The sequence below is a fragment of the Camponotus vicinus genome, unplaced genomic scaffold, assembly GCF_025532165.1.
Source record: "Camponotus vicinus isolate PSW18456_S1 unplaced genomic scaffold, iyCamVici1.0 SCAF_9, whole genome shotgun sequence".
Taxonomy (NCBI): Eukaryota; Metazoa; Arthropoda; class Insecta; order Hymenoptera; family Formicidae; genus Camponotus; species Camponotus vicinus.
This window is the reverse complement of record NW_028141981.1, coordinates 3678563-3693423: the sequence shown is the minus strand read 5'-3', so window position 1 is coordinate 3693423 and position 14861 is coordinate 3678563. Positions and strand designations below refer to the sequence as shown.

General features: G+C 33.4%; 1 protein-coding gene and 1 long non-coding RNA gene across 2 annotated transcripts in view; both read left to right on the top strand.

Annotated features, from left to right (window-relative positions):
* LOC145976534 (uncharacterized) overlaps positions 1–4969 on the top strand; it is a 78900-nt gene extending 73931 nt beyond the window's left edge. Inside the window, exon 5 of the long non-coding RNA XR_014440266.1 lies at positions 4542–4969. This is a non-coding gene — a long non-coding RNA (uncharacterized LOC145976534). The remainder of the gene's footprint in view (positions 1–4541) is intronic.
* LOC145976532 (protein phosphatase 1H) overlaps positions 1–14861 on the top strand; it is a 74300-nt gene that overhangs the window by 27423 nt on the left and 32016 nt on the right. The gene's annotated exons all lie outside the window — the stretch shown is intronic.

Here is a 14861-nt window from a genome sequence, read left to right as displayed (position 1 = left end):
GGTCTAATTTAAACGAGACCATCTACTTTCCGGGGAGAGAAACCGGGGAAAGTCTCTCGCAAAAGGGAGCGAAACGGGAGACGCGACTCGGCTCCATGAAAGGAATCGCGCTCGAGATATGGGCTTATCGCGAGAACAATTCATTCCTCTGCTTTCAGAAGTAGCTGACTGCATTGCGTATGCATTACGCATCGTCCGTTTATTTACCTTCGCCTCGCGGCAAATTTGCCTGTTCACGTAAAGTTACAACGATGACTAAAGGTCGCATAAGATGAGGATACAATGATGTGTCCAGAAACTTCGTTATATCTACAAACTTCCCACGAAGGATTTTCTTAAGTCAATTCTCAAAAAATTTGAAAATTTGCTTTCTTTTAGGAAATAGAAAAAAATCATTGTCATCGCATGCATGTGCGATCCTGACATAAATATTCCAAAATACGTAGCAATCTGTTCACAATTATGTTAGTCTAAATTTGGTTGCTTGCCACAATTGGTTCGCAGGTGGTGACCATGACGGTATAATTACATCACCCAGGTTTCGCAGAGTTCCAATCGTACGACTACGTAGAAACGCAGAACTGGATAATACTGATCAAATACTGATATCAGCTACCCTGGTACATGTATTGCAGCCATCATGCCAGTAATCTCTCTATTTGTTATAAACAATAGGTAATCCCGTTTCGAAGTCCGATCTGCAGAAGCATTTAATCGTGCTGCAAATTTGCGATTTAACAGCAGTTTGTAAATTGCAGCATTGCAGTAACAGCATTATATTTTATAAAATATTACTTTAATATATTCTATCTCTTTCAATCAGCTAGAATCATTACCGATTAATCGCATTCGTGAAATGACATTTATTTTATGCGCGAGATTAAGCTCGTAATATCGCCATGCCAGGATATCTCGTTCATCGCGCGATAGGTGTGAAGCAATTATAACAGAGCAGAGAAATTATACGCTGTACTGACGGAAAGGACATAATACGCCGATCTAATTTTGATCCCTACCCATCAAAATCTCTCCGAGAAATTTGCATGGGCCATACATTATTTAGATTAGCGTAAAATAGCTTTTCGTTGCTTACTTTTAATCATAAAATTTATAAAATTATTTTGCGAAATTAATCTCCCGAAAGTATTTTACAAAAATTGAATAAAGTATTAAAATTGTATATTAGAGAAATTGAACATCATAGCGGTTCGTGGTTCAGGCTTACTCATGACAAAAAAAATTTCCGCAGAAATAAGGGAGCGTCGTCGCAGTCGTAGCGATGATTCGGATAAGTGATATCTAAGCGAGCGTTAAGCACGCTCAGAAGTGGAAGAAATATGCGTTAAGGAACGGAGATGTCATTCTCGAATGCGCCGGAGGGATTGTAGAGGGGAAACGTGGGGAAAAGAGCGTGAAAAGGGGATGGCGGGGACACGCCGTCGGCCAGAGGGAAATATAAATCAGGAATTATAAAGCAATTTCGCGGAAACCGCAACAAAACTCGCAGGAGTAAGTTCCAGTCGTTCTCCATGAATCGTTTGTGTATGTGTATATGAGTGTATATGTGCATGAGTGAATGGATAGGGTTGGTGGGTGAGTGGGTAAAGTTGCGTAGATGAAAGGGTTGACGCGGGTGGGTTGTGTGTTTGCTTTCAGTAAATTGTTACAAAACTGCGGTGCGCCTGCTTAATCGCGCATTTACTCTTTTCTTGTCGGCGTATATGCATTTCTTGCACATTGCACTCCCCGTTTCTTCCCTTTTCCCCGCTCGGCAGTTTCGATTGTTCTTTGATGAACGCGATTTCTTTTCAACCCGGGTCCTCGTTTGTTGCTTCATCGTTATCGTAGTTTCATTGTCGGTCCTCTGCGCTGTATAAATTAAATAGAATTAAGGATCAATTAAGAATCAGTTAGGCGGCCATTAAGAACTCGTTTAGAGACAGTTAGCTATTTCATGAAAACCATAACAAAAGTCTACGATTAATAAGCTCCCCAGTCGAATACGCTAGAAAATGAAATGTATGAAATTATATCTGCATTATATCGCTATATATTTGAGCAAATTAATAATGACAGCGATTATAGCACCGACAGTTAAATAACTTTATCACGCAGGATTAACTGGCTATAAGTAATTCTAGACGTTGATAAATCGATGTAACCAAAACCATGTTATGCATAATTCACGTACGCGTTATTGCGCGCAAAACACGCAAGCAAAAACAGCGCAAGTTTAATAGGATGAATTAATACGAATACATTGATTGGAATTGTTAGAGTTAAAATAAAAGAAATAAAACAGGATAAATTTACTTCATAATAAATGATAATTATTAAACTAATGAGGAGAGCAATAATTATGCTCTATATTCATTTGAATCGGTTTACAATGTCTGACGTATGTAATTTACAGTCCCAATTATTTATGTGCGATGAAGTTATTTAATTATCGATATTAAAATATACATATTATACAAATATACAAATTATTCAAAATTATCATTGTTTTCTTTCAAAACTTTGCTTTATGATACGTAAAATGATTTCATGTAATGTCATAATCAATTATTACCGCTGGCATCTCGCTCATCTTAATCGCGCATTAATGCAGCCATACACAAGTGGTACGGCAAGAACGTGCAGTATGTACGAGGGCTGGCATCGATTCCAGCTATGATGAAGCGCGCATCGCGAAGTGAAGTACTCGAGAAGAGCGTCCTTACTTTACATATTAATATCTTTTGGCCATGGCCTGCGTTCCCTTAGCGTCGATTTCTATCGGCTCGAGTCCAACGAGTTCCGCAGTTACCATTACGAAGAACCTTCGAGACATGAAACTGTTCGCTTGTGAATTATTACTTCCGAGAAGATTTATGTTCGCGCAATCCGGTATTGTAATGGAATTGCGGTATCCGCATTTCAATTCACCATGCATTGATTTATAATCCTTTTAACGTGCGTATATTAAAAACTTTCCTTCATTTCGGCTTCGTATTTTGCGTCGAATTCGTGCTAGGTGTAATCAGAGAAAAAATTATACCCAAGGGCACGAGAATCGTATATAAGTTACAAGAATTAACTGCTCTGCGTAGAATTTATGGAAACATTCAGAATTCGCCAAACAACAATAGGTCACGAAATAATATAATATATACATACAATATATATAAGCTTAAATGTATTTAAAATTTATTTAATTGTATTTAAAAATTATTAGATTAATGTATTGTTAAATATATATTGATGTATTTAAAAAATATTTTATATAGTTTCATTCACACAGAGAAATATTTCAAGTAATTATATTAGTAATTTATATCGCATAATCTCAACAAAAGAGAGAAATAATTATAAAGTTTATCTACTTTGTTCTCATTTTTTATCTAAAAAATTCTTTTTTCTAAGAAGATTAATATTTGACATAGAAGTAAATATGTAGATGAAATAAAAATAGAAATAAAATAAAATATAAATAGATTACATTTAATACAATTATTTATATTTTATTTAATCGCGAAACTATTTATATATAGCACCCAAGTAGTAACGTGAAATGACTCGTGCGCTCGGTTTTACAATCTCTGGAGATTATATTTCTATAACGCTTGTAACATTAATTAACAGCATGTTGTGTTAATTAACAAAGTTACACGGCACGATTCCTCGTATTCATCACCGGATATGTGAATTTACAGACGCCGACTATATAATTTTGTCATCACTTTATAACCGTCTAAATTTAAATTTCGCACTATACTCATTTCGTGAATATACACAAAGGATTCAAATACACACAAAGAATGTCGAAACTGATTCTCTACGTCAAATTTCAATGATTCGTAAAGGCGCATTTAAATTAGTAAAATTTTCCATGTTTTAAAGACACATATTATGTAAGTAAAAAAAGAGAAGGAAGAAAAGCATACTCTTACGGATGTAAAATAGAATATAAATTTTGTTAGACACGAAAATGCGGTTTACAATATACGAAAGCGAAAGTTACTATGAGCGATGTTCATCGAGCGAAACGATATCCAGTACATTTTACTTGTTATAAATTCAAGTTTAGAAATTGAAAGGAACATATTACCGACATACATTGCGTATATTGAACATAAACCGACGATTCTACAGAGTTGAGTTAATACAAGCAATCTTTCGTTAAACACTTTCTTTTAAAATAATCAGTCCTCAAACAAGAATAATGTAAAATTTTTTCAGTTCAAGATATTCAGTACACATAATTCAGTAATTGATACGATCCTATGATCGAATTTAACTTTAAGATAAAAAAATATATAATTCTGTGTTAATGGTAGCACGTACTAAATATTAATAAAATATATAATATAATAATTGTTACATATCAATAGATTACTCAGATTATATCAAAATCAAGCGAACAATTAAGAATTATGAATTGCTAAATTAATTCTCTAATGTAAAACCCCCCATTCAAAACATCTCTCATTATATATACATATACCTATACACTCTCTTTGTATATTTTTTATTTAATATGTATTTTTACGATTAAATAGAGATAAAAACTATGGTGGCTCACGTAGAACGACAGCCAAATGCGAGTATTTGCGAGCATCGGGCAGCGCCGAGCCGAAATGTCTAAATGTCGGTTTGCAAAAGATGGATGAACCATCAGGTGGAGTATCGAGTGGCGCGCCGTAAATGCGCGAAGCGGAAAGGGCGGATATCGTGCGCGCGCGCGGATGTGGTCTGGGAATGGCAGCCGCTGGAAAATCGTCGGATATTTTCGGATGCAAGCCGGCGGTTCACACGATCCTCGAGAGAGAAGAGCCACCGTCTCATACTCATCGTTTAAGCCACGTATCTTCGATCGCGGCAGCGTCAAATACGAGAGAAACGCGATTCATATTGTATGAATCCTACGAATGGCTTGTTTTATCGGAAAATTGGAATTAGAAATAAAAGTAATCTCTCTGAAATGATAGCTGTGGATATAAAAGCTCCATTCTTTCTTTATATTTCTTATCATTTTTTTATATCATGATACAAGTAGATTGATAATAAATTTCATAGCATTTATAAATATTACGCAAAGATAAAAAATCGTTTTTATCGATATTGATGATGTAATAAATGGTGATAAACTTAACGTCTTATAATATTTTGAAGGAATAATAAAACTATATATTTTGAAAAAAAGGATAGTATTTTATCTAGAATGATTGAGTTTTTCGAATTCTCTGAGAGACTTTTACATGCTGAGAACAAACGTTTCTCTATTTGCCACACAAACATGAAAACAAGCACACAATACTTATCCTTTTGCACGTTACCTTGAAAAGTTTCCAGATTATCGAAGAAATTTACGGCAATAGAAAAGCAGCGTAGAACCGTGCCAAATCCATTTGGCCAGGAAACAATCATTACTCTAGTTATCCTCCGGTTGTTCCGCTTCGAATATACCGCAAGGTCGCATTCGTGAAGTTTTAAAAGGCAGAAATAAGCTGATGCTTGCCTCGCCAAAAGCCATCGTTTTATTCAACAATTTGCCTTGACATATCGATCGATCTGTCATGTTTCGGTCGCAAATAGATATATCCCGCATGACAACTTATACGATCACGTTGCGCTCAAATCGCGCAAGATTCTCCGGATATTCACGCGAGCCGTGTAATGAAATGCAACGTAAATGCACCATCCATGCAACCGACAGCTCGCGAACCGAGTGCACTCGATACGTCACGCGGAGTGCGTGCTCGTTCGCAGTTCGCGGCTTTGGAAACAAATCGCAATAAACGAGAGAAGTAAAGTTTATTGATAGGGCACGGCGTGCGGAGAAGGAATGTATGTACATGTAAGGGATGCAATCCCTGTGCGGGCATCATTGTGGAAGCAAAAGTAGCTTGGAAACGCGGCAAATGTGTATGTGTGTATGTGTATACGAGTATAAGATATCCGCGATAAAATACGTTTGCCTGCAGCAGCCCGATGCAACTCTGTTTACCTCCGACAAATCCCACTAGACACGATATTATCCCTCTTATATACCCTCACCCGACGTCATCCTACGGGAATCCGCGCCACGCGGCGCCGGCTGCAGCTTTCTCGGAATGCCCTGGAAACGGTTCCCGAAACGATAACATACCGTATCGCGGTTTGCGCCCTTGTCACGGGCCGCCTGGCATTTAAATCGTTCAAGCGCGCCGGGAAAACGGAGGAAACGCCGGTGGCTTTGGTACAGATTGGAATAGTCACGACGCTTTTTTATATCTTCCGACCTATTCTCGCGGCCGACGAAGTGTCTTTATCAACGAGTTTTAATCATTCGCGCCTGGATTAATAAACATATGTATTGTGCCATAATATAAGATTATAACCGATAGAAAAGATGAATAAAAAATGCAAAAAATATATTAAAAGTATATATATTAAATAAAATATTAAAAATATATTACAAATATATTAAATAAGAAATGATAGGAATGTTATATATAATAAATTATATAACATAATACAATAACATTATATAATAAATTTAAATATAATATTAATTAAATATAATATAACTTTATACATAATAAATTAATTATATATAATAAATTTAGTCAAACATATAGTTCTTAATTATTGTCCAGTGTGCACATAAAGTAACATTATTTATAAAAAATAGAAAAATAGAAAAGAATAGAAAATAAAACAATTCTTCTGAGTGTCATCGAAATCATTAAAATCGTTGTAATCGTTGGAGCGTTTCGAATAAATAAATCATCGAAAAAAAGGGCTAGAAAAAAACAATGTAATACGTGTGAAGTGCATCAGTAACAACGTTCTCGGAACGAGGAAAAAGTGAATGTTATAGGCAGCGAGAGAAAGGGTGCTTTATACATATACAACAGCACGTGCACACGCAGTGTACCGGCAAATGACGAAAAATCAACGAGCGGCGAGTCTCATTTACGCGCGGCGCGCAACAACCCCTTTTTCGCGAACGCGCCGCGCAAGTTAAGTTAATGAGGTACCACGAGGCGCCGAGCACTTTACAGGTAGTTTACATCGCCAGTTTAAAATGTTAGTGTGTTATCGCCGGATTTATCGACATCGAAGAAAACAGTCTCTGGCACAATGCCCCGCAGCTCGCTTTTCCCACGTGTATATCCTATAAGAATATCGACGCGATAAAACAATAGGCAACCCAGCGTTAGACGTGAAGGTCATTATGTAACTGCAACGACGAGTAATGTCACAACTATATCTAGAGAAGATTGCAGTCTCGGAAAAATTAACATTGATACAGAGTTAGTAGGAATTATTATTTTATTAATTTTCAACCTCTCAGTATGACGTGACAAAAGCTTCAATATTTTGATATTTTTGTATGTACATATATGTATGATACATATCTGCGTATCTCTTCTCTATACAATCCTCGAAATCTGTACTATGCATCGCAGCACTTACCACTACTCGTAGTAGTTCCGCTCTGCACTTTAGACTGTCAAAGACCAACCACGGAGAGTACGCAAACCATAACGAGCCCTAATAGCGAAATGACCCTAATTAACCGATTGATTAATGACAGCACTGACTCTGTATATTCCTCTCTGATTCGCAGATTCGGAGCTATCGACCTCTCTTGTGCCGTTTGAGGTTTCTCACAGCGAGTTATCTTGTTTGATTGTTAGATTAGAACTGACTATCCTTACGTTAATTAAATGTATAATAATATGTGTGTGTGTGTGTGTGTATATGTATGTGTGTGAGAACAGTAATTAGTATATATCATAATTCATGTTTCCCGAAATACACTTTCTCTTTAAGGTAATATCCTAGCAATTTTCTCGATGTTCTCCTGCGTAATTTATCACTCGTATTATTAGTATAACTCTTTTCAGAATAACGTTGAAATCTTTTTTCCATGATATTTCATATATATAAGATATCCCAAAGTGCATCAGTTAATGACTTATATTATGACATTTTGTATATATATGTATATTAAAATCTTATTTATTTTAATATATATAAAATATATACACACACATATATAATTATTAATTATATATTTTTAAAACAATTATAAATAAATATATTCTCTCTTTATAGTATTAATTATTTTAGCTGCTTTATTTAATTTTTTATAGTGCAACTTTTTATTTGATTTATAAAATTTAATTGAATAAAATTGTTACAAATTTAGAAAAAATACAAGAAAAATAGTATTCGTACATTGTAATAATAAAACTGAATTTTATATGATGTATGATATACTATTGCAACGCAGTATATTTCATATGTTTAACGTTTCCTTTAGAATGACGATAAGTTGAAAAAAGATACGCGAATAAATCTTAAAAACTTATTTTGTTCCTATTTTTCAAATACACTGCTAATCTTTCAGAATAGAAGTTTTCGCGTTCGTGGCGGACGTGCTCGAGTTATGTACTAATGAACCTTCCTAGTTGAAAGTTTAAAAGGTCGATTCGCGAACTGGTCCCCAAGGAAATCTGTCCTCCGTTCGAATACCGGTGCGGCTCGGGTTGCATGAGCTAATTGTTAGGATGACACGTTATTCTATAATCTGGTAACTTTTCAGAATTATATAGAAAACTATTTCAATGAAGAAGGATTAAGTTCCGAGCTGAATGAAAGTTTACTTCCTCTCGTTATGAATAAAAAAACATGTAACGTTTCAGCAAAATTTGATATTCATCTTATTCTTTTATAAAATGACAGTTTAGGAAAAATCATTACTATATTATTTTTTATCTATTAATCACGACTTATACATATAACTGAAATCCGCGTATAAAAAAACTTTTCTTGACATCTGACATTTAACTAATTATGCCTTTATTTTCACAAAACTTGTATAATATAAATGTTTTGTAACAAACACAAGCGCATTAAAATATGTTTTAATTACTTTAATTAATATGTACTTCAATTAGCTGTCTTATAAACTCACAAAATTGAGTTTATCTTCGCAAACAAACTTGCTTCGCGAATAGTGATAACTGAATAGTGCTGCGCTCGCGTAGCGATAACTTAATTTTGAACAGGAGTGTCCATTTTGATACTCGCTGACGTTGAACTTGCTCGATTTCTGCATCCATTCAATGAGGTTTATGCTCCAGGGCTTTCCCAAGTCAACGAGACTACGCTATGGTTTATCTTCCCTCCCCTCGCCTCAGTTAAATGTATTTCATAAACAGTTACTATCTACTTTACAATTTCGATTAAAGCTATTGTCAAACATGAATTGAAAATGCCCAGGCTATTGAAGAATCTTGTCGCTTCACGGTATCACTTTTTGTATTCATATTATTTTAATAACGATAAATGTGTGTGTGACAAAATTAAAAAATATCGAATATATAAAAACTTTTCCAATAGAGATTTAATGGTGTCAAACGGATTTTTTCGCAATTGATTTAAACATTATATGAATGTCTCATATTTATTAATAATATATTTACTATTTTTTTGTATCCCTATAAAAACGTAAAAAAAACATTATTCAGCGACTTTCTCATTTGCTTTAATTTTTTTCAATTGACTTTCCTGCTGTTGTATCTTTCATTTCGTTTGACAGGTAAGAGGCACAGTTAATTTTTTAATTAACTGACCTAATTCTTAAGATAGTAGGCCGTTCTTTTTTCATTAAACTAAGATGATTCGACAATGAGAACGAAATACATAATAAAATTAATTAAATGAATTTGCAAATGGCCTAAATTTTCAAGTGAATATAACGTCAAGTGAATGTAATATTGAAATTTAAATACGTTGCGATTTACTTTTAATTGAGAGTAAAAACGACTATAACAATATTACTATATAAAAAATTAATTGTTAAATTAAAATAAAGAAACTTTTCTTCATGTGCATTTTAATATATGTATGAAAAAAATTTATACATCTCGCAGCAGCTTTTTTCCAATCACAAAAAATAAAAATAAAAATTGCAAACTTGTATATTGAATAAAGCGTAATGCAACAAAAGACGAAAGTATTTTAAATCGAAATATTCGCACGTCGCCTGTTCACGAGGTGCTTTGACAAAAATTCCACACGCATGACAGTATCTGTAAAATTTAGTCACAATAAAATACAGCGAGCTTTCGATACAAAAGAATTTTGTAAAGAAAGAAGAAATATTGGAATATCGTGAAAGAAAATGATGTTAGAAACTCGTTGATGGGATTGTAAAATATAACATGCGGTATAAATTAGAAATTTATAATAAAGGATATCATAATCTATGAATTAATTCTAATAAAATAATTTTTGAATAATAATTTAATTGATGATACATAATCAAAATATTTGTAATCAAGTATCTTATCTTGAAAATAATATCTCATAAATCTTTAAACACTACATTTCATTTACAAGCTGTAAGTAGAAATACATAACATTCAATTTTAGATGTGTAATATCTCGAAAAGGATTATATTCTAGAGAGTCAGTTTCCACAGCTCTATTTGTGGTAAAGTCTCATCGTTTCTTCACTGTTGAATGTCGTCACGATGTCATTGCCTTTTATCCATCAAGATTAAGAGCTTCACCTTCCCACTTTAAATTAGCCCGAGGATTAAGCCTAAATTAGTCTTCTTAATTCAATTCAAATCCCCCCGGATGTCACCTGTCCAGCCGCAATATCTATTTCTTTAAGAGTCTCGCGCTGCGATTCTTGGATAACTGAGAAATCGTTGAGGATACTTCAAAGAGCTTCGATATTCTTTAAAACATATCATCAATTTTCATTCTTAAATGTGTCAGATTTCATCAACATTATTTACCCATAAAATTCATTTATTTTATAGTATAACGTATTGCACACTTTTATTTTTACACATCTTTATATCTTCATGCAAAATTCAAAATACATATTATTAATAAAATATTTAGAGCTATATACATAACTATTGATATTAATAGTAATTCTATATTGATTAAAATATTCAATATTCAATATTGATCAATCGCCATTTATTATTATATCAATAGCATTGTATATACAATGATTGTAGGCATTCAAATTTTCATGCAACATGTTCATATTGCATATGCAAGAGATGTAACAAACGTATTATTCACTTCTATCTAATCCTATCTCATTATCGATAACATAGAAGCATTAAACAAGTCATAGTTCGAATGACAGATAAAACCACAAAGTGCATATATTTGTATGCAGCGCGCAATACTACGGTCTTATTAAGCGATTCTCTTGTAGAAGCCGATTATATTCGATAAGCCATGACGACATTATTCTCGTCTCATTCTCGATACTTTCTTTGCATGTCGGCGGTACAATCCCCAATTATCCCTTAAGCATAGAAATTTCCAATAGCTACTTCGATAATCTAACAAAGCTACGTTGTTAAGCCCTAGAAAGTGTTCTCATTATCTGCAGAAATTCTACCAGAGAGTATCATTATTATCGTGTACCTTGCTTGAATATGTAATGCGAAACTTGTTATTTGCTGCACATATTTTTTGTGAACTCGCGATTACAGCGTCGAAATTTTTTCGAATAAACCAAACAAATGAGAAAAAGATTTTTTTTATATAATCGAAACCCCAAACTATCGAATCAATCTAGCAAGAATCAGCTTAGTCACATTACTGAAATTCGAAATCTAGACATTTTGAACCAAGCAGTTCACGTACAGATATATAGTCTGACTCTTCTACATACGATCGAATGTTATAAATGCATTTGACGCCAGACGCTATCTGTCTCTTGATCAATTAATTAGGGGAGAAAGAGATAAATTTAATAACTTAGATCAGATTTAGTAGATTTATACCGTACAGTGATAGTTTCCGACCAAGAATTCTTTGGTGGACATTTGTGAAGAATGCTAAGTCTGGAGAACTTCTATTCCAACAAAAAGTCTCGCGATTTGAGATACGATCCAATAACATTGCTATGCCAATAGGATCTCGTGCTCGCTAGAATCATCTAAGCATAGGATCTCATAGAATGGAATTTTAGCGGCTCGAAAATACATTACAGGATCATCAGATTAAGCAAAGCTGCCTTGTATCGACTGCTACGCGCATTGATTTCGACGGATGAAAGGAGCAAACAAGATTCCGGGGAAATGTCTGAGTTCTAATCAATACTATTGTAATGTAATGTTAATTGTCAATTATTTAAATCGCATTTTTCTCAAAATATGATTGCATCCAATAAGTACTTTTTTTTAAATATATAAATTTTTAATTTTATATCTCACGTTAATTACATACGCGAAAAGAAAATAAAATTGATGAAGATAAATTGATGAAGAAAAAAAATGTATGAAAATAAATATAATTAATGTGAAATTCAGCACCAGAGTGAAAAGGTCTGCGCGCGAGGGAACGATTTAATTATTATGAACCAGCAAGAGAAACGGATAATTATTTTACTGAAATTTATTTTAACGCCGATAACATCAATTAGAACGCTTTCGCAGTGTTTTTTGAGCGATTATTCGAAGAGAATGTCTGAACATTTTCCATCAAACGCTATCATTATAATTGTATATATGCCGCAGAAATAGATCAGTCAAACTTGTTGTCTGCATATGCGCCACTGCACGAGATATCTAATTAATCTTTGGATCGTATTGACGTTCACTCGACAGTAACGGTACTTCGTTATCTCGGAAATCCAATTGAGTAATTATTAGTCGCGATGGTCTTCAGTCGTGCGCGCGCGTCATCTTTTCGCTTCGCGATTCGGTCACCGTGCCTCGGCGAATCTATAGGATTTTTCGCGATAAACGGTCGCGTTTTCGGGCCTAGTGGGTGGCGAAAATTCGGTTTTGTTAATTGAAACGACCCAATTGCTCCTAGGGTCTCGGCTGATCGATACAGTTGTGGTTTACTCACCAGCGGCAGAATCCAAAACAATTTCGATTGCAGCCCGCCGGGCCAGACGCGGGACATACGGAAAAGAGGGAGGGATCGTCAAAGTTGCAGGATACACAACTCTGGATAGTACGTTACCTAGCTACCTACCTGAATGTCATATTAATCCACGAATATGCTGATCGAGACTATTTGCGGTATTGACCGGACGCATATTGCCTTTCCCGATGCTTCGGGAGCCTACCCGGACCCGTTCAGGCTCTCCTCGTTCCGATAGGGCAGTCTGCGGTCGATATAGCGAAACGCGTATCGTCCGAGCGCGATCAAACGTTTCGCTGCACAGTATTTCATTATATGTACACGGGCGTGGCGTTCTATAGCCTGGTATACAGTGCCCCATGAGAATTCCATGGGACTGCCAGCGTGTATCTTTACTTGTCCAGAACAGGGATAATTAAGAAAAATATCGTTTGATGTCGAGAATATCGGTAAAAGCGACGTAATGCTTTGCGCATTTATAAAAGGACTCAAAAGACTTTTATTTTCATCATGTTTGTATCTTTACTTCTTTCCAAGGCAATTTAATAAAAAGCGTCATACGATAAGCTTATATAAGTTTAATAATTGAAATCTCTAAAATTAATTTTTTACATGTTTTAATAATATAGATATTCCTTATATATACGTATTATACAAATATTATACAAATTGCGGAGTACTTTGAAAAAATATAAAAATATATTTCATGATTTGTATAATACGTGTATAATGTATATATAAAATATAAAATATAATAATTATATATAATAATTTTAAATAATTATATATAATAATATTAAGGGAATCGTGAAACGAAATAACTCAGGATTTTCTTTCTGATTTAATAAAAATATATTACATTTACGCTTATTTATTATTATCCAGTTATATTCTATATCCAAATTCTATGCATTAATTAATTAATTACAAGATATTATATAATGTATATATGTTACAAAGTATTATATAATGTATATATATTTCAAGTTTAAAAAAATTTTTATAATATTTTACTGAATAATTTTTAGCTTCTTTTTTTCAGAAATTAAATTAACAATTAAACATTGTGATTTGTTCATATATTGCTTCAACTTGCAGCTTTTACTATCTTTAGCGATCGAGTCGATACGTAGATGCAAGTTTAGCCTTTACACATGTATTATTCCAAACCACCTGAAAGCTTTTCGGTGTACAGAAGTGTATAAAAATTTTCCAAACTTGTCTGATAATTGTGAGTCATTGTTCGATTTGCGACTCATCGATTGACTTATCAAACGAAGAATTTTCACAGTTCATTAAAATAATGGTTCAAAAACGACAATCAAATCTTTTTATAGTATATAGATTCACTAATATTTAATATTTAATGTTAGGAAGAATATTGTTTACTTTATATTATTATACCTCACAGATACATATTTAATTAATTAATTAATTCTTAATTTAATTAATTTTACACATAACTTTCAATTTTTTGTACATTCAATTTTATAAACCAAAAAAATTAATTTTTTTTTATATATTATGAAAATATTTCATAATATTTCATAAAACATTTTTACATTTTATAAGACAAAAAAATAAATTCTTCTATATATTGCAAAAATATTTCAAAATATTTTATAAAATATTTTCACATAAATAATTAACTTTTTGTGAAGAGATTTTTTTTATTCAAAATCAAATAGTATAATTAATTTTAATAATTACGATTCCAGAGGATAATCCAATTAAGTCATATGATAAAGAGTCTACAGAAGTGCTCGATCAACTGGATAAACTATGAAGTAGAAGTTTATTTGATTATACTCATGTAATATAATAAGCTTCATTCGCGGAAATAATTAAAAAGTCTTTCCAATTCGTCGAACACTTGTACATTGAAAAAGAGATATGTATGCACGGCCAATAATATTTTCCATTGCCACTGATCACCGCTATGACTGTAGAACAAGAGAAGGAAATTTTTG